General features: G+C 35.6%; 1 pseudogene; it reads left to right on the top strand.

The window, feature by feature from the left end:
* Nucleotides 1–254: 254 nt before the first annotated feature.
* On the top strand, nt 255–6,482 carry LOC134246613 (heat shock 70 kDa protein 12A-like; annotated as a pseudogene).
* The last annotated feature ends 14,004 nt before the right edge of the window (nt 6,483–20,486 follow it).

The following is a 20,486-nucleotide window of genomic DNA, read 5'->3' as shown; positions in this document are numbered from 1 at the left end:
TTTGTCAAAAAATTTTTTTAGGGCTTTGGTTTACACTTCCCTGCCTCTATGATAGATTTATTTGTATTTTGGCAATTCTTAAATTTACTCTTACAAAATATATCTAATATAGCCCATATTCTAAATAGCAGGGGGACTTAGTTTAAAACGTTTAAAAGGGGGGATAACCGACACTGATCTAAATATAGTACACACCAATACACATAGTTTACAAACCGAAAGTGCATGTAAATAATGATATAGGACATGAAATAATGGCTGATAAGTCTGCCCTTCAGGCTTCAGTCAGAAATAAACCTTCGAAATCCTTAAATTTTTGTGGCGGCGATAGACTTTGGAACAGCCTATTCTGGATATGCCTACTTTTTTCAACAGAAATGGCCTCAGGGTTATTACGAATAAATGGCCAGGTGGGGAACAGATTTTGAAAAGGGCCCCCCCAGTGCACTACTACTTAACCCGGACGAATCATTTAATTCATTTGGATTTAAAAAGCTGGGGAAATTAGCCTCTTTAACCTCGGTAGAAGATGAGGAATGTCAAGAATATTTCTTTTTTCAGCGATTTAAGATGATATTAAAGACCACCTTACAGAAGGTAAAATTTGCTTAATAGCATATATATTTAAAATAAAAAATACACGGGTTTTATAAAATTTCAAATTTTTAATAAACACATATTTAGCCTTAATCATACTCTCTCGTATATACGAAAATTTAAAGTTACCTCTTTTATCATAAAAGTCTAGTAAATGCATTTGTAACGTTTTTTTCTCTCTATGGGGTGTTTGTTTTTACCCGCGTCACAAAATATTGTGGATCCCGTGTATAAATTCAGGAACTTGAGATCTTTAAAAGATCAACATAAGAACAACGACAAAGTTCGTTTCAACGAGTGTATTAAAAATTCCAAAGTAGTTTTACAAATCAAATCCAAGCTATGTATATCAACTCACTAACTCTCTCCCCTTTATAAAACCCTGTCTGACACCTAACGTGATTTAGGGCACCTAGTTAGGGCGTTAGACTCCATCGTTAGGGCACCTGTTAGGGCGTTAGGCTCCATCATTAGGGCACCCTGTTAGGGCAATCGGCTCCATATCATTAGGGCATTTATTAGGGCAATCGGCTCCAAGTATTAGGGCCTCTGCACCATTGTTAGGTGTCAAGACACATGATACATTTAGCATCTGAAAAGGGCCATATTAATTAACACTAATTAGACTTCCAAGATAAGGGGGGGAAATTTAGGTACCATGGTTAGGGCTTATCAAATAAACAAAAAAAATTTCCTTTTTTATTAACAACTGTAGCATATTTACAATAAAACAAAAATATTACATTGGTCCCTCCTTTTGAAACATGACTTCCATTGTCATTAATATCAGGGTATTTAAAACATGAACATGAATTATACGTAAAATCACATTACGCAAATAAAAATGCTCAATACACAAAAGCCAAACAATCAAAAAGATAAAAGGTAAAACAACAAAATTATATTAAATGAAAATGTCACTAGATTAAATCAAAAGTTCATCACACTGGTAGCTTCACATTTGGATTTCCCTGGCCTTTTTTTTTTTCTTCAACATTTTCCTTTTCCCCTTTTTTTTTCTGATATAGGCTTTTCTTCCCTAGGTTTTGGGCCGTATAAAGTTGACTGACACCTGACCTGCGGCATCAGTCATCTTAGTTAATATAATTCCTTACAAAATCTTTTCAACACAACTATGGCAAAATCTTAATTTGCCCGAAGTTTTCCTCCTTTTTTCGGGTTCCACGGGTTGTAAGGGGTCCCCTCCTCCCTGGTCCTGTACTGGTACATGTACTTGGGGTTCTCATGTTTTTAAAAGATACTGTTAAACCCCGTCACCCGCGCTTGGAGGTTTGGCAGTATCCGCAGCTGCTATTTCATCATTCAATTCCCCATCTTCAATCTCATACACAGGCTTATAGCCTGGTTTTGTCTCCTTTGGCAGTTCTTTTTCCCCAATCCGCAAGCACTCTTCTTGCATTGCATTAATAACTGCTTCTTGAATTTCCGGGGTTTGGGTTGGTTTCACTGCAAGTCAAAAAATCTTCAGATTGTCCACACTTTTTTTAAGAAGGACTGTATAGTGTTTTCTTCAACTAAATCTGGATTTCCTGGATAGGCCCTTCGGTACAGATCTTCGATGACCTGTCCTAAATCTCGCAAGGACTACCAGGTTGTCTTCCCCAAATTTTGACATCTGCAATATTTTTTTTCTTTCATCGCAGAATGTCCGAATTTTGGGTTTCCATTTTCTTTTTTAGTTCCTCATAGTGATTCTGTACAGTAAGGGGCATTCCATAGGCATAGCTTTGGGCCTGTCCTCGCAAGGTGTTAAGTAAGACTTGGAAAAATTTTTTGGGCCCCCAATGAGTTTAATTCTAAATGTTTTCGAAATATTGTAGAAACCACCCCAACTTTATCATTGGCCCCGAAAAAATCCCCCCTTACTGGATATTCGTTGGTTCGTTGACCAGCATTTGGTGTCATAGGACTGTTTGTAGATGTCCCGCCAGCCATAGGAAATTCAAAATTGTCCCCAAGTCCCGAGGAAAATTACCCAAATGAGGAGTAGTGCGTCCAGATTGCCCAAACATTTTAGGTTCCTGATAGGTACCTGTAGGGGCGTTAGGCGCACTACCACCAGTATAGGGTGTATCAGTAGGTGTCAAAGAAATTTCCGTTTTCTTACTGGAAATTTGTCAGACCTGTTCCCCCATACTTCCATGCTACGCCGATTACCATAACAAGCAATACCATACTTGTTACAGATACCAGAGAAATAACTGCATTTTCATGCGATTTCTGTACGATCTTGCTTTCGGGAAAAATAGGTCCAGGACATCACCAACAAAGAACATCCTTTTAAAGCAAAGAGTACCCAAATAAATAGGATTCTTTTAAGCTTGGCCTTGGCTTGACCGTTTTGAACGGAAAGACCCTGCGAGTTTTGCCCGAACTCCTAAAAGTTAGGATTGTCTGGTATTACTCGACTTGTGGGCTGAAAACTTGTTCTTCACCCCGCATGGACCTCTATTCCAGAGTCATTCAGGGAGCTGGACTGTCGAATCGTTCTACCTTTCTAGGGGGAATTCCTCCTTTTTACGATGGGTGTCTCCATTTCAAACTAAGTGCTGTCCCGTTCCGGTGTTACACGTAGAATAACTTCTTTGGATCCCACCGCTGCCACCAATTGTAACGTTTTTTTCTTTTTATGGGGTGTTTGTTTTTACCCGCGTCACAAAATATTGTGGATCCCGTGTATAAATTCAGGAACTCGAGATCTTTATAGATCTAACATAAGAACAACGACAAAGTTCGTTTCAACGAGTGTATTAACAATACCCAAGAGTAGTTTTACAAATCAAATCCAAGCTATGTATATCAACTCACTAACTCTTCTCCTTTATATACCCTGTCTGACACCTAACGTGATTTGGGGACCAAGTTAGGGCGTTAGGTCCTTTGTTAGGGACCTGTTAGGGCGTTAGGCTCCATCATTAGGGCACCCTTTTAAAGGGCAATCGGCTCCATCATTAGGGCACCTATTGGGGCAACGGCTCCAAGTATTAGGGCCTCTGCACCATTGTTAGGTGTCAAGCCCTTTAAATATATTTAGCATCTGATAAGCGCCATATTAATAAACAAAATTAGACTTCCAAAAAAGGGGAATCAGGTACCATGGTTAGGGCTTATCAAATAAACAAAAATAATTTTCCGATTTTATTAACAACTGTAGCATATTTACATATATAAGCAAAAATATTACACATTCTTAAATTCGTATATTACTTTTGTGAAAATTAAAATGGTACATATATCACCCATGGGTAATCAAAAAAAGGCTCTATTCAAATAATTGATAGTATAAATACACATGATTCAAGAATATTAAATGATATACAATCAGGTTACATGTATTTACTCATTGTAAATAATAATTTTAATAAATACCCCTAATCATTGTAATGAATAAATTGTTGCACAATTCACTCGGAAAAAAAAGGGAAAACTCAACTGATAGATATGTCGTATTTATTTATTAACATTTCAGAGAGTTCACAGGAAAAAAAATGGGGTACCGAGAATGGTAAAAACTGTAGATGCTATAAAATTTCACTAATTGCATCAAGTACATGAAAGACCATCTACTGAAAGCACTACAAGATAAAATCACAGGAGAAATTTTCATGGAGGACATAGACTTTGTTCTGACAGTACCTGCCATCTGGGGCGACACTGCCAAAATGTTCATGCGAGAAGCGGCAGAGAATGTAATAATAAATTAATTGTATGAATATAATGTTGAAATAGTTAACTTAATGACTAACAAAACATGCTGAAAATTTATGTGTAGATGAGAATCTTTGCTATCTTTAAGTAGATTATTCTCCAAGAGATATACAAATAATTGAATTACCTAGACAGACGACATAATTTTTATTGAGGCAAAAGCTTTAATGCTATACATGCACGATACATTTAAAGAAAAAAACTATATCAAAATTGACGAATATTTGTTTTTTTTTTTTTTAAAAAATTCCTAGTAAAATCTTTTATTTTAGAAAGAACCTTTAAGTAATATTAAAAACAAATATGGAGTTTCCTGTCACGCTTGTGTTTTTCCTCATTTTTCTCACAATTTTTTTTAAATTAGGCTGGTATTAAAAGGGACCAGTTGGATTTGCCCTGGAAACCTGAAGCAGCGTCAATTTACTGTCAACTGATGCATTTAGAATCGACAGAAAACAGCAGATTTTTTTTGGCTGGAAAAGGGAAAGTAAAGCTAAATATATGGTCCTTGATCTTGGCGGTAAGTTGTGCTTTTATTAGAATTTCTGAAACCAAAAAAAGTTTGTGTGGTTTGTTAAAAAAAAAATAACCAAATCGATCAGAAATTGTATAATCTTGTATAAGTTATACTCAGTTTTTTAAGTAGAAAATATAGTATTGGGAAATTTTGAAGCTGATTCAAAAACCTCAAATTTATTAAAACTTTAAACCAAGCAAGACTAAAAGGATATCACTTCATTATAATAGACCAAGATAGTTTAAGAATTCAATACATAACATGCTTTTGTATAAACCCAGTCTACAATCTTTTTTGGCATTTTATGAAATTGGAAAACATTTTCTTAAAACATTTCTTTAAAATTGAGATATTTGTTATAAAAATATCTGGGAAAAAAAATTTATAATTTTGTAATGCAACAGTATTTAGCTTTAATTAAATTTTTTTAGCTATTCTAACTACATTAAAGGGTTTTGGTATTTATAAAATTTCTATTTATTAACAAAAAGGGGAACTGCTGATATCACAGTTCATCAGCTGAAGCCAGACGGAACTTTGGCAGAGTTGGTGCCAGCAGGGGGGTGGAAATTTTTGGGGGAACATGCATTGACAAAGCATTTAAAAAATTTTTGAAAAATTTATTTGGTGAAGATGTTCTGGAGACTTTCAAAACTTAAACCCCCGTATGTTGAAGACTACTTTGACTTTTGGCAAAGTTTTGAAATTAAGAAAAGAACTTTCGAAGTAAAAAAAAGAAGCCACAGGAAAATGAGAAAAATACAAAAAAGACCCACTTTTCATATTCGTCTTCCGGTTGCACTTGCAGAAATAATTGGGAAAAAAACAAATCAAGATACAAAGAAGATAAAATCAGATATAATTTTTCAGGGATTGATTGAAAAATCGCAATTCAAAAATGATTTAAAATGTGTACTTGGCAAATTGCACATGAAACATTCCTTTTTCAAAAAAAAATGTTTGATCCTACTGTGTCTTGGGCTTTTTACCATCTATCAAATCTGATTCCAACTATTAAGGATTTGAAAGTAATTTTGATGGTCGGGGGGTTTTTAGAATGTAACATTGTCCACGAGGCTGTGAAAGAGAAATTTGAAGACATTTGTAGAGTAGTTATACCAAATCAAGCAGGCCTTGCTGTACTCAAAGGGGCTGTTTATTTTGGTTTATCAACCAGATCTTATCTCGGAGAGAGTGGCGAGATATACTTACGGAATTCAAACCGGCCAAAATTTGATGAAACAGTTCACATGAAATCAAAGCTTGTTTTAAAATGGGGGAGGAAAAAAAAATGAGAGATGTGTTTTTCCGATTCGTTGCGAAAGGAGAAAAGATAAAGCCTGGAACAAGAAATCTTACATATTCAATGCACTAAAACCGGGAAAAAAAAGCATTAGAATGTGGCGTGTACATTTCAAATGAGGAAGATCCTAAAAATGTTGACGAGAAGGGTTGTGTGAAACTGGGCATTCTGGAAGTTCCGCTTCAAAGTGTTAGAGATAGAAAATTAGAAATAGAAGAGTCTTTGATATTTGGCCACACAGAGTTACAGGTTACAGCTTGCAATTGTCACACAAAGAAAGAGTATAAAGTTACCTTCGATTTGCTCTCTCCAAAAATAGCACTTCCCGAACAATAAAAGCAACTGGGGGAAGTACCTGTAAATTCTAAAGTTTTTTATATTACTCTGAATATTGACTCAACAAAATATGAATAGATGAAATGGACAATGCAAAAAGAGTAGCAGATAGCTGCAAAAATTTTCACAGTAGAAATAAAACACCTTCTTTATGAATGCCTGTTTTTTTAAAAATAGGGTTTTTTGGCCTTTATCCCCTTTATTGTGGGCCAATTCCAACAAGCATTCTGAGAGTATTGCATAGGCAATAGATGTCCCCTACCTGATTTTCCCTTTCTCTTTTTTGATGTCATTTTATAACAACCTGTTCATGAAAAAGTGCCTACAAAAAGTGAACATTTCGGTAATTGCTTGTTTATTAATGAAATGTCTTGGAAATTAATAAGTCGATCTGTCTTACGAAGAGAAACGTCTATTCATTATATACATGCATGGTACTTTGGTCAAAATAACTTATTTTACATGATCAAAATAAATGATTTTATTATATGATTGAATAATTTCCATCTCTCTGATTGGTTGAGATCTAACTATGTTAGAAAAATACTACGTTGTATTGACCTGCACGTTCCAGGTCAATACAAGGATTTATTTCCTCTATATTGATCTAAAAATAGATTGGGAAATTCCAAATTGATACAAATTGTTTTGGGGAAAAGGGATTTAAACGACTGTGATTTTTTTTCATGGAAAAAAACATAAGCAAATATATATTTTAGGGTAGGGTGGTAAGAGGGGATGCAAAGGGGCCCCTCCAACACTTCTACTGAACAGCATGTTTTTTTTTTTTTTTTTTTTTTTTTTTTTTAAATTTTTGGGAGTCAGATCTCCCTAATAATACTCCTTCCTTTCAAAATCTATCCTATAAAAAGACTGACTCTAAATTATTTTTTCATGGCAACTAAAATTGATTTAAAAAAAAAAATTTCAAAGTGATACGACTGGGAAAGGGTTTTTTAAAATTTTTAAATTTGGTTTTTTGCTTGTATTTGGTTAGGACTTAATTAAATGCAAATTAACAAGCATTTTATCGATGAATCATATAATGAATCAATTATTGCCCTTCGGGCTCGGTGAATATTGTACTCCTCAGATGGCTAAATCATTGTATTGATCACAAAAACAGCAATAATTGTATAAATATTAAAAAAACAATCAAACTTCATTTAAATCTACCTGCTCATTTGTCTATAAAACAGAAATTTGGTTCCCTAAATGTTACATATTTCAGTGAATATTTCTTTGGAATTCTTATCGAATTTTAAAGCAGCTTGAATGAAGTGTTTAATTTCAATCTAGTTTACTGATTCTTTACCATTCACTTTTAATGCAGTGTCTCGAATAGCCCTTGTTTTCCAGCTTCTCACTATGACAATATCTGATGAAAAGTGGTCACATAAATTGTTATAAATTCATTAAAGATTCAATAATGCGAAAAAAATCAAGCTTAATGTCATATTATATCTGTATTGTATGTCATGAAGTTCAGGGCATTAAAATTGAACAGCCCCCCTACAACAAATCAGTTCAATATCTGCAAGTGTTTAGAAAAAATGCGGAAAACCAGGGGGGGGGGGGGCTTACAGCGGGACAGCTAGACAGACCGACGGATGACGGACAGACAGAACTAAAAAAATATACCCCCGAATCTTCGATTACGGGGGCATAAAAAATAGAGGAATAAGCTTTCGGAGTTGGATTAGCTCACTTGTCTAGCGCACGGGGATTAGTCAAATAACATTATATACCAACATGACCAATACAAAAGTAAAAAACTAGACGATTTCCCCATAACCGGGAATTAGCTTGCGAAGTAGGGATTAAAATTTTTGGACTAAAGCACGGGGATTAGTCCATTGACAGTGATTTCAAGGAGAATTATTACATTTTACTATTTAATTTTTATAGGGAAAAATCAGTAAAGGAATCTAGTTTATTTATCATAACATCAAAAAAAGCCCCTTTTTCAAGTCAATCTACATATTAGTTAAAAATCGCTTTAAAAAATCGATTATATACAATATGTAATTAAGTTTTACAATTGTAATTTTTAATTCTTTTCATTTTTTAAAGGAGGATATGAACATTACAAAAAGGATTCAATATCAAAATCCATAAATAATACAAAATAGGAATTAAATTAAAAAATAATAAAACAGTAAATACACTTCATTTTGCTATGATGCGTAATGAACTGTGCAATGGAAACCCAAGCCGACCCCCTTAATTTAAATGTGGGCAACTACCTTCATTTTTTTTTACATGATATATTTTTTTTAAGATCTGATTTACAGGGTTGATTAAGGGTCTACTAAGAATTTAAAATTTTTTAATATTTAAAGGGGCATTTATTGCAAAGATATATACGACCGATCCAAACTTTGTCACCGTTGGTTTGTGTATCCCACTACGACCAGTTAACATTTTCTTTGTTTGTCTTTTTCCAGTTGCAGAATGATTGACTTTTCTCCCAAGTTTAAAGATTTTGCCGATCTCTAAAAGCTTTTATGAGAGATTCTGTAGAAGACTTTTAAAATAACCACAATCTATTTTTTAAATTTAGAGACTGTGAATATAAGAAAATTACTTTCTTTACCCTGTTTGATAGGATGAATAAAGATATCGTTCTAGATAGAAATCGATCGTAAGATCACTTGTTGCTTTGACAACAAGAACGCATCTAATTTTTTTATAATGCAATTGAAATTTTCTTTTTCGAAGAAATAATAATTAAAGCTGTTTAGGCATGTAAATTGAATTTTTAACTATTCCATCATCAAATTGTACACATATGCATGTATGTCAACTTAAAATCAGCGAAATATTTAGTCGGTGCAAAGTAAAACGTAAAAATAGAAATCTTATGTGGTGCGAAGAAATAAAATGTGAACGAGATACAGTAATTTTATATCATGCGACTGACATTAGTTATTAAATTTATATATCGTGAATCGTGAAAAGAAAATATTTTCATAAAAAGAAATAAAAACATTTGCCCACCAAAAATTTTACCAGCCCTAACATCGTCTAATCATACAATTTGTAAAAAAGAATTCAAACAATACAATATCCATTCCTTCTTATTTATTTTTTATCTGTAATCTTAGCAAGATTAAACTAAAACTTAACTAGGTGCGACAAATTTAAATTTTATTATCCCACCAATAAAATAATAATGTCACAAACCCGGGGTTTTCTTTACATAAAACGAAAGTTGAAAAAAACTTAACTAATGTGTAAACTATGGCACATGAAAGAAAAACTTCATCGTCCCGAATTTTAGTGGCAGCAATTAACTTCGGGAAAAAGTATTGGGTTTTGCCTATTCTTTCAAAACCGATGGGCAAAAGTGCTAATGAATAAATGGGGAAAGGGAGCCAGCTATCGTCTTATAAAACACCGACTGCTCTTTTATTGAATCCAGACAAGTCTGTCAATTCCTTTGGTTTTGAAGCGGTGAAGAATTATTCCGATATTGCAGCAGATGGTGAGGACGATGAAGGTTACACTTGCGAGGAGTATTATTACTTTCGATATCAATTGACAAGGATGTTAAGAACAACTCTCACAAAAGTAAATTAGTGCTTAAAAAGAGGTTATTTCAAATTGCACATTTATAAAGCATACAGGCATACTTTATCCTATCAATTAATTTACATTATTTAAAATTCTACTGTAGTGAACTTTTCCCCAAACCCGGCTTTCAGTTTAAACCTTTCTTCGGGCACATTAATTTTTTTGCACATGGTGATCGTGGCTTGATATATTTTCAACTTTCTTAAACTTTATTACGATTTCCAAGCACTCCTACTTGTAAAAAAAGATTTGTCACTTTTAAAAGGTAATAGGTATTTAAAAGGGATAATAAATAAATGAAGAAATTTGTACACGTTAAAATAAAATTGACGAAAAAATAAAGGAAAATTGCTGGTGGGTAGTCGGGCAGGGGGGCTTTCGGCGCTAGATCTACGTGCGAACTTTGCCCCCTCCATTTCTGATGCATAGGCTCAATGGTTCCTTCATGCAATAAATAAAAATCTTATAGAGTTAAAATCTTCATTTCATCTTTGTTTTACCTTTAAAAATTGTCAGCCTTATCTCATTTGGATTCCAGTTTTGTTGGTGTTCGACAGTGACGGAACTGACCACTTTTTACATCAGTGCTTGTAGAGGAAAAATGGCTGCACTTAACGACGTTCGGTCCTGATATTTAAAGTCTTAAACTTTATTTGCCAAGTATATTTTTAGTTTCTACACACATAGCTTAATTAAAATTCAATTCAAAAAATGGGGGGCAATACACTTCTTTTGGCGCTATAGTACATCTAATATGACCTTTTTGCACCTAAATTTGTGTCTTAATTACAAATTAAATTTTTAGTTTTTCCTCTAATATTTTTATTCAATTAAAAATTTTTAAAAAAATGAACTTTTTGTTTGTTTAAAAAAAAAAACACTTAAAAATTGTGACTAAGAAAAATGTTAAAATTGCTTCGCATAATCAATTATTTGACTTTTCTGCACTAATAAAAAGTGATTTTTCTGGCATTTGTTACGAAATTCGTTTCGTCACTTTTATATATTTCATTGATCACTCGCAGCGTATGCAGTTGTTATCAGCATATTGATATGTACATATTGTTTGTTATTAAATAATTGAAAAAAAGTTGAAAAGAAATAAGTTATATGCTGTCAATCATATAATATTGTTTTGGAATGGGGTTACGATTTGACCCGTTCACCATAGCATGTTTAAGTCAATTATCACGTTTCGTCTTTGAACATTGTATTGTCATTTTTTAAAATCAACTTAATAACGTAATAGCTACTTGTACTTATCGTATTTTGGTAGATAAAATCCCTTTTTGTATGGTTAGTAATATTTTCTATTAGAAAACTTCTCTGCGGCCTTTCCCCTGATTTGTTTATACCGGAAGTGGCGTAGGGTCATTCCGGGCGCGATTGGCTAATTGAGGTTACCAGTGGGTACAGTAAAGGTATATAAAGAAGCGAAAATTTCGTCTGCTAGAAGAAAAGGGGGGGAGAAGTTGGGAGGATACGGAAGCCTCCAGATTATTATCTTACAAGGCCCCATCATTGGCAGTCATTTAAAGGGAGGGAGCCCTATGAGAAGATGGGTAATTATATTAGTCAAATTATATTAAATAGAGACGCTGAATATCCCTTTTGGGGAGCCCCATAAGTAGAGTGGGAGACCCATCGACGGAAAACTTATGGGAGAATTTATGGGAGTTACAATTTATTATTAAAACTATATAGGTCTTACAAATGGGATAAATAAATTATATTAAACCAAGGAAAGTATATTTTAGTACAAGTAGCTAATTTTTATAATTATTTTGGGAAATTTAGATTTTACCTACGGGTTGTGGGAGTGACTTCACTTTATAAAAAAAACTATATATATATTGTATTGTGATTTTTATTATAACAATACTTACATTTAATTGTACATAGTGAAAATAAATTTTATTTGTTAACTTTTATCCTGACTTAATTATTAATTTATTAGTTAACATACGAGAGTGGAAAGCCCACACATTTGCCCCACTTTTCCCCCAGGTGGGAGGCGCAACACTGGTGTCAGAAGTGGGATCAAGTCCCTTTGATTGGGAAAAATTTTCCACATCCTCGGTTAGCTTTATTAAATTAAAATTTTACAATCATTGAAATTTCATAGTGTACAAAAAAAAAAAAAAAAAAAAAAAAAAGTCACAGAAATGTCAGATTTAGAAGACCCGGGGGAAGTCACTTTCAAACCCATAGGTCAGCAAATTTTCAGTCCCGCTGGATCCATTGGGGATAAGGGGAAAGTCCCTGCTCCCACAGAAGGTATCTCAGCAGCCATGTCTCCCATATCTGAAAATGCAAATGTATCATTAGTTAAGGTTTTACAAGAGCAATTTTCTAGTAATTTAAAAATGAATCAAAAGATAGGAGAGCAATTTGTAAGCATTAGGGAAGAAATTGATGGGAGGTTAGAGAATATGCAGGAAGAAATTTTTAAATTTAAACACGAATCCCAGAATTTAGGGGAAGGGGATCAAACAAGGGTAAAGGATGCCCACATAAATAATAGACCCCCGTATCAAATCCCATCGCATTTAAGTAATGACAATGTTGGGGAAAATAGACCCCCAAAGCTATATGACCAATATAGAGTGGGAGAAGAGAATGGGATAAATAGAGGGATGATAGGATCTCAATTCAATTTTACAGGTGACCTCCCAGAATTTAGTAGGAAAGATTCCAGGTCAGGGAGGGGAGATTACCATCATTCCCAGTGCACCCAATAAAACAGGTTTAGCACTCCCATCACAATGGGAACAGGAATGTGTCAACACCCACTAGGGATCCCCCAGGGAAAGGGAAACCCTAGGATATTTGATGGGAATGAAGATTTTGATGATTATCTCCCCATTTTGGATAGTCGAGACCTTAATAATTGGGATTACAAAACTAAATCTTTACAGTTAGCAGGTCATTTAGCTAAAGATGCATGTAGTTTGTTGGGAAAAGTTGAGCCCAGGTCAGAAAAGGGGAAATTTAAACCCTGATAACAGCTTTGAAAAGACGCTTTGGGGCCACAGAAAGATCTGAAATGTTTAGGGCAAGATTGAAAACTCGGGTGAGGGGTCAAAATGAGAGCATCTCTGAGCTGGCCCAGGCAATAAAGAAATTAACCAGACAAGCCTATCCCAGCGCTGGGCCCAGTCTCACTAACGTATTGCATTAGACCAATTTATAGCGCTTACCAGCCCCGACAAGGCTGCGGGGGGAGGCCCACCAGGGATAAAAAAACCCAAATTACAATTAGGTTAAAACTTATAGGTTGGGGATACAAAAAGTTAAATTTGAAAAATAAACGCCATAGATGCTAGTGGGAGTGGTAACCCCCCAAGATTCATTTAAATTGACCAAATTTTTGGGGGAGATTAAATGAAAACATAGAAAGGTTAAAAAAAACAACCAGAATACAAAACCCCACCCCCTTTTAAAAAAAGGAAATTGGAAAAATTGGAATCAGAAAAATAACCAGGGCTGGAAAGCTCAAAAATCCGGTTATAATGGCCCAAATAATAAAAAAGAAAATGGGAATGGTTATTTTTGGGGAAATAAAATGGTAGCACTAAAAATCAGGGTCCCAAAAAGGGAAATAATTCAATTCAGGGAAACAACAGGGAAACCTTCCCGTGTCGGCTTCGGGGGTCGGAAATCGACAAAATTTGGGGGAAGACCCACTCCATTAGAAGAATTAAATAAAACCCCAGGAAAATGAAACAGATTTCAGGAAATTGTAGGTGAAAATAAAAATGAATCAAATGTTAATGATACTCTTTTGACCTCAAATGAGGGAGATGGGAATGAAAAAGTTGAGAGGGATATGGGAGAGAAATTGGCCCAAAAAAACCCTTTCGAAACCAAAGTAATTGTTATAATGCAAGCAAAATTGAATCAGGCATATTTGTTCCCACACAAATCAATGGGAAAGAATGTAGATTTTTAGTAGATTCGGGGGAGATGTTACCATTATTAGTACCCAATTTTTAGAGAAATGTTCTGAGGGGAAATCACCTTCCTTAGAACCCTATGATGTGAAACTAGCCTCTGCTACAGGGGACCCAATACCAAATAGGGGGAAATGTGAAGTCCATTTTAAAATGGGGAAAAATGAAATCACTACAAAGTGATAGTAGCTGATATTAGATACAACGGTATCTTAGGTTTAGACTTCATGACTGAACATTCATGTGATATCTTAGAAAAAAGATGTGTTTACGGGTTAAGGGTCAAGAATCCCTTGTTTTAGATTTAGAGGAGAGGTAGATTGTACCTTTAGAGTTGCATTAATGGAGGACGTAAAAGTACCTCCCAACTAGAGTTTATTGCCCGTGGTAGAATTTTGGTTTCTATTCCAAAATGGGATGAGGCTTTGGTAGAGCCAAATATAGAATTTATGGGTAAACATGAAGTGTTAGTGGCTAGGACATTTGTAAACCCCACATCTGGGATAATCCCATTAAAAGTCATGAATGTGTCAGATAGGGAAATTGAACTCCATAAAAATAGTCTTATGGGAGGAATGGAGAAAGTCTCCATTTTAAAAAGATGATAGTTTAGCTATATCAGAAATCAGCTTAGAAGATACCCCCACTAAATTACCAGAACATTTAAAAAATCTGTATGAAGAGTCATGTATTGGGATAACAGAAATTAAAAAAGAGCAATTAAAAGATTTACTTGTAGAGTATCAGGGTTGTTTCTTAAAAATTCTGAGGATATGGGACTTACAAATATGGCAGCATAGAATAGATATGGGAATAGAAACCCCATTAAACAAGCCCCAAGAAATTCCCTTTGAAAATGCAAGATGTTAATGGGAAATTAAAGAAATGTTAGCTAAGGGAGTGATTGAAGAATCAGATAGTCCCTGGAGCTCCCCTATAGTTCTATTTAAAAAAGAAAGATAACTCGATAAGGTTTTGCATAGACTTTAGAAAACTAATAGGTAACTATCAAAGATAGTCACCCTATTCCTAGGATAGAGTCAATATTAGATGCCCTTTCGGGATCAAAATACTATTCCACTATAGATTTGAAAAGTGGGTATTGGCAGGTTAAGGTAGCAGAGGAAGATAAACCTAAAACAGCATTTCAACCCCGGGGGGGTGGTCATTGGAATTTTACTGTATGCCATTCGGTTTGTGAAACGGGGGGGCCACTTTCCAAAGATTGAGGGAAAAAGTACTCTCTCATTTGTCGTGGGAAATTTGCATGGTATATCTTATACATTATTGTCTTAGCCCCTAATTTTTCCCAACACCTTAGGAACTTAAAAAAGTGTTCAGTAGATTAAAGAAAGCAAACCAAAAAATAAACCCAAAAAAGTGCAAACTTTTACAGAGGGAAAGCATACTTAGGACATATTATCAGCGAACAGGGAATAAAGACTGACCCTGACAAAATCATGTGGTCCAAGATTGGCCCACACCTAAAAATGTTAGGGATGTCCGCAGTTTTCTAGGTATTTGTTCGTATTATGGAAATTTGTTCAAGGGTTTTCGAAAGCTAAGCCCTTGCACAAATTAACAGAAAAACCCCAAAAAGTTTGTAGGGGACCAGACTGTCAAGAAGCCTTTGACAAGTTGAAAAGAGCTTTAACCAGCAGCCCAATACTTTCTTATCCCAAGAAAAGAGGGACAATATGTGATAGATACAGATGCCTAAACATGGCATGGGATCTGACATCCCAAATCCAGGAGGGGGAAAAAAAGTCAAAGTTCAAGAAGCTATTCAAAGGCTAACCCAATGTGTGATGGGGGGGGAAATTGTTAGCTATTATTCAGTCCATCAAACACTTTCACCATTATCTTTATGGGAAGTATTTAAAATAAGAACAGACCATGGTTCATTACGATGGCTTCTGAAATTTAAGAATCCCGAAGGTCAAATACCCGTTGGCTAGAAACATTAGCTTCTTCCCAAATTTTAAAAAGAACACAGGCCAGGTCGCTTGCATGGGAATGCAGATGCTTTATCCCGCAGACCTTGTGCTGATGTGGAGTGTACATACTGTGCTAAAGCAGAGGTAAAATACCTACCTGAAAAATCTACACAAAAGTGTTCAGTTGTTGAAACTAGGTCGAAAAAAAGGGACCTGAAAATAAAGAAAGTTTAATTAGCACAGAAAATTTTGATGTGGGAAAATATCAAAATGAAGACCCAGATTTAAAGCATGTTATTAAGTGGGTACAAGATGGAACTCAACCCAGTTGGGGAAAATATCCCATTTAAGTGAGACTTGAAATTTTTTTGGGTTCATTGAATCTTTTAGAAAACAGACACAATACCTTGTACTATGTCCATGATGGGTTAGAAAGAAATTATTGTATAGTGATCCCAAAAGCTTTAGTGGGAGAAGTTTTGACCCCATTACACAATAGTACTACAGGAGGTCACTTAGGTATTAAGAAAACCCTATCTAAAGTAAGGGAAAGATATTTTTTGGACAAAATGAGTACTGATACAAAACATTGGTGTGTGACATGTGACACCTGTGAGTCTAGAAAATCCCCTAATAGGAGAATAAGAGCCCCACTTCAAAAATATGTGGTTGGTGCTCCTTTAGAGAGGGTAGCAATTGACGTTATGGGACCATTGCCCAAATCCAATAAGGGAAATCTCTACATCTTAGTTATGGGGGATTATTTTACAAAATGGGTGGATGGGTACCCAACAACAGAAAGCTGTCACAGTCGCTAAAAGTTAATTGATAGAATAGTTAGTATTTTTGGAAAACCCATGCAAATCCATAGTGATCAGGGAAGATCATTCGAGTCAGATGTATTTAGGGAAATGTGTAGGATTTTAGGCATCAGAAAACCCGAACCTCACCATATAGACCTCAGTCAGATGGGTTGGTAGAGCGGGCAAACAGAACAATAGAAAATATGTTAGCATCATTTGTTTCTCAAAATCAGAAAGATTGGGATGAACATTTACCCTTGCTCATGTTAGCTTATAGGTAGCCCAGCACGAGTCAACTGGGAAGTATGGAGATGATGTTCGGTAGGCATGTTTCTCCCCAGCTATTTAGTATTGGGGAAAGGGTACAACCTGAAAGTACATTAGAAATGTCAGAATATGCTTACAAATTGTTTCAATCTATGGATAAAAACATAAGTTTGCTAGGGATAAAATGAGTTTAGCTACAGAAAAAATGTTAAGAGAATACAACTCAAAGATAAATTTTCAAGGTTATGAAAGGGAATCTTGTATGGTACTACGCCCATAAATTAATAAAAAGGGATCACCAAAGCTCCAGTGTCATTGGTTGGGACCTTACTTAATTCTGAAAAGAATCAATGATGTTATATACAAAATTAGAAAAACAACAAAAAGTAAATCCAAGGTTGTTCACTATAATTTGTTGAAGCCTTACAAAGGAAGTAATAGACCCAACTAGTAATATGGGATCTGCCTCGAAATATATGTAGCTTAGTGAATATTAAATAGCTAATCATTTTGTCGGAAATTTTAGTAAATCATCTTTTGCAGTTTTATTATGCCCATTATTAATGTTTGGGAGTTGTAGAAATAGGGATAAGTATCCCTTTATTACTTTACAGATCCAAAGATTCAAATGTGGACTGTGCACAGAAGACAGAGAGTTCACGCAACAGAGTCACTGTGAGAGGCACATGACTGCAGTGCACTCTGGGTTCGTGTTCCGATGTGCCACTTGCGGGATCGTACTTGGACGAAAAGATCAAAAGCACGGGTGTGAGGGCAGGACCCTGCAGAGAGTGAAGAAATCAACACTCACGCTCACCATAGAGGAAGAGAAGGAGTTTGAGGCCTTCCAACGTGGGAGAGGGAGACATGTCGTGCCCTTCATGAAGGAGCTCCCCTTTGTGTTCAGCGATCAGCCGTACCACCAGGGCCAAGCAAAAAAAAAAAGCAAATACACGGAGCCTCACCAAGGACGGAATGCCAAGAAGCGACCAAAGAGATCCGCACAAGCGCCTGCGCTCCGTCATCACATAGGTCCGCCCCCGGCCCGCCTCCTATCGATGTCGACCAGAAATCCCACCCAGCGCCTGCACTCCTGTCGATTTACCGAGAAGTCCATGACAGCGCCTGCGCCCTTGTCAACCAAGATGCCCACTCCAGGGCCTGTGCTCCTGTCGACCGAGAAGTCCGACCCAGCGCCTGACTCCATCAATGCCGACCGTGAAGTCCACCCCAGCGCCTGCTCCTTGACTGAGAAACTGCCCCCGAGCCTGCATCCCATCACTGAGAAGTCCATCCCAGTGCCTCCACTCCTGCAGTCGGAAAAGTCAACATCATCACGTCAGAGTAAGAACGATACACCGCAGAGGAGGTCTTTCAAAAGATTATTCGGGGACAGTTTAAGTGACTCGTCAGATGAAGAAGACCTGCTGACTCCTGATATTTCAATAAGGAGCCCCCATTACCTCTACACCGAGTAGAACCCTAACAACTATGACGGAGAGGGAGTTTGACAAACGAGACGTTTCGATACAGACTTCCCCCAGTGATAGCGCACATCCCTTAGTGTCACAACAATGTATCGGTCTGGAGTTGGCGGGAAAAATATTTTGCACAGTTGCCACCACAAACCAACCTGATTCCCTTTTCGCAAGGATGATGGAGGACCCCACCTTATTACCTGCTTATAATACACTGGATAGAGGGAACCTACCAGTTACTTTATTACCGTGATGCCACCTACTTCGATGTATCTCCCTTACATGAGAGATGGACCGAAGAACATTAATTGCCATTTACCTAATGACGCGAGGACCTTAAGGAAAATCCACATCGAAGCGGTATATTATAGATTAGAAACGCTAGTCGAAAAATTGGTAGCCAGCTGCTCTTAATGATCTTTGGACACAAAGAGTTCTCAGAGGAATAACTGTAATTTGTGAAGAAAAATAGATTTGTGTGTTTTGGAATATATGTCCAATTTTTATAAATACTCATTCATGTCAAATGTTTTGATGATAGGAGAAGTATTGTAAATCCAACTAAATCCAGTTCTTTTGTTTTGTTGTTGTTGTTATAAATATCAAGTAGTTAAGGGATGGATGTAGCCGACATGTTTTTATATAATAATTACATGTAGCATTAGTCATTGCGATGAGTATATGGATTCGAGTTAAATGTAAGATGATTGATTATCATATTTTATTAATGCTACTTCTTGTCATGTTATGCATGTCATTGTACATTTTAATTGCATTATTATTATATTGATTCATACTTACTTCTATAACTGCAAGTGATATTTTCAATAGACCCAAGTCCAGTTGCATTCGGGACGAATGTTTTCTTCAGGAGGGGGCTATGTTACGAAATTCGTTTCGTCACTTTTATATATTTCATTGATCACTCGCAGCGTATGCAGTTGTTATCAGCATATTGATATGTACATGATTGTTTGTTATTAAATAATTGATAAAAAGTTGTAAAAGAAATAAGTTATATGCTGTCAATCATATAATATTGTTTTGGAATCGGGTTCACTGTATTTAGACCCGGTCTCGATCTCGATAGCATGTTTGAAGTCAATTATCACGTTTCGTCTTTGAACATTGTATTGCATTGTTTAAAACAACTTTAAAAACGTAATAGCTACTTGTACTTATCGTATTTTGGTAATAAAATCCCATTTTGTATGGTTAGTAATATTTTCTATTAGAAAACTTCTCTGCATGCACTTTCCCTGATTTGTTTATACCGGAAGTGGCGTAGGGTCATTCCGGGTCAGCGATTGGCTAATTGAGGTTACCAGTGGGTACAGTAAAGGTATATAAAGAAGCGAAAATTTCGTCTGCTAGAAGAGAAGGGGGGGAAGTTGGGAGGATACGGAAGCCTCCAGATTATTATGGAGGCTCCCATCATTGGGATATTTAAAGGGATGGCAGACCCTACGCAGACCAGATGGGTAATTATATTAGTCAAATTATATTAAATTGAGACGCTGAGATATCCCTGTGGGAAGCCCATAAGTAGAGTGGGAGACCTATCGACGGGAAAACTTATGGGAGAATTTATGGGAGTAGCAATTTATTATTAAACTATATAGGGCTTGTAGAATACGTATAAATAAAGTTTATTAAATCAAGGAAAGTATATTTTGGTACGAGTAGCTAATTTTTATAATTATTTTGGGAGATTTAGATTTTACCTACGGGTTGTGGGAGTGATTTTACTTCATAAGGTATCAGATATTGTATTGTGATTTCTTATTATAACAACATTCATATTAAATTGTACATAGTGTAAATAAATTTTATTTGTTGAACTTTTATTTTGACTTAATTATTAATTTATTAGTTAACAACAAAGGGAAAGCCCCCACAGGGCCCCCCTCTCTCCCGAGGTGGGGGGGCAACATATTGAAAATTTAATTAGCAAAAAAATTATTTTAAAGTCTTAAACTTTTTTTATTTT

This window comes from Saccostrea cucullata, unplaced genomic scaffold (genome assembly GCF_032062105.1).
Source record: "Saccostrea cucullata isolate Sc308-1 unplaced genomic scaffold, CSIRO_AGI_Scuc_v1 ctg2066, whole genome shotgun sequence".
Lineage (NCBI taxonomy): Eukaryota > Metazoa > Mollusca > Bivalvia > Ostreida > Ostreidae > Saccostrea > Saccostrea cuccullata.
This window is presented reverse-complemented; position numbering and strand designations above follow the sequence as displayed.